The following is a 1,572-nucleotide window of genomic DNA, read 5'->3' on the forward strand; positions in this document are numbered from 1 at the left end:
GCAGCTTACCGGCAGCCTGCTTTTCTTGGTCAAGTCAGCAGGAGTGTAAATATTCAGGTAAAGACAGTCTTCGGAAAACTTGAGAGGAATGTTCTCCTTCCTGTTGGTAAAGAGCTCGGACAGCATCTGCCCTGCCTGTGGGTCTTGGGAGCACCTGGGGAGGGAGAAAGAGGAACCCTGAGTTTCAACCAGACCTAAGCAGGTGTCTTCTGGGGCTGGCCAGGCCTTGATCTGGGAGGATTCAGCCTGTACATGGAGTTGGATTGCCAGACTCGGGACACTGGAATGGAAAGGAGGCTTCTGAAGGTCCAGGTGGGGGCCCTGGACTCTCTAAGGCCTCTCAAGACCAAGCAGAGTGAGACTCTGTGGCTCTTCTCCCTTTCCTGGAGTCTTTTCCATGCCCTGGCTCAAGGAAAGGAGGTGGCAGAGACTCTGACCTACCGTAGGAGGTGGCATTTCCTGCTCTTTCTGGGGCTTCAGGTGATGGGCTGCAGGGTGACCTTGTTCCTCGCCCCCCACCCCGGTAACCATGTTCCAGAACCCAGGGGACTTCCATACATGATGAGAAGCCACTCAGGAAGCAGGCATTGGGGACCCGCAGACAACATCCGCATCCATCCTGTCCTAGACTCTCATTTGCCAATGGACTTTGGTGAGTTCTCCTCTGGCTCTGGGCCTCAATCTGCCAGATCTAAGTGAGAGAAGTGATTTCTAGAAGGGTCTATGAGCTCAGACATGTCAGGATTCTACCATCAATGATCCCAGCCAAGTGTTCTTGGCTGCCTTGACCAAACATCTGAAAGCTCCAGCAGGGCACTGTGGCTTATGCCTATAATCCTAACATTCTGGGAGGCTGAGGTGGCAGGATGCTTAAACTTAGGTGTTGGAGACCAGTCCAAGCAAGAGTGAGACCCTATTGTGACTAAATATAGAAAAACTACCTGGGCATCGTGGCGGGAGCCTGCAGTCCCAGTTACTCAGAAAGGCTGAGGCAAGAGGATCACAAGCTGAGGAGTGTGAGGTTGTTGTGAGCTATGATGACACCACTGCACTCCACCCAGAGCAACAAAGTGAGATAAAAGAAAGAAAAATAAAGAGAAGAAAGAAAGAAAAAGAAAAGAAAGAATCTAAAAGATCCAACATAGATGAAAATCGGTAACACTTAGTGAGTCTTCTAAGTGTGCTGGGTGCTCTGTAGTGTTTAAGTACTAACTTGAAGCCTGACATCAGCCCCGTGACATGGTTTCTACTGTTATCCCATTTTACAGATGAAGAACCTGAGGTACAGAGAGGTTAGAGAATCTGCCAAAGGTGACTTAGCCAGGAGATCCACCGTGTGGGGTTTATATTTCCAAGTACAGTAGAAGCAACATTCCCAGATCTCAATGGACCCAGAAGGCAGGCATCACAGCCCTTGCTGTGTACATGAGGACTGAGGCACTCAGGTGCCCGAATGACACGGCTGTCAAGCAGCAGAATCAGAGTCAGCAAAGACGACTCCTGATTTCCATTCAGGAGATCAAGATCACCAAGAGCAAGGGACAGAATACTCATAGAAAAAAAAGAAATTCA

Source organism: Otolemur garnettii, unplaced genomic scaffold, assembly GCF_000181295.1.
Source record: "Otolemur garnettii isolate 467f Iridium unplaced genomic scaffold, OtoGar3 scaffold00058, whole genome shotgun sequence".
Lineage (NCBI taxonomy): Eukaryota > Metazoa > Chordata > Mammalia > Primates > Galagidae > Otolemur > Otolemur garnettii.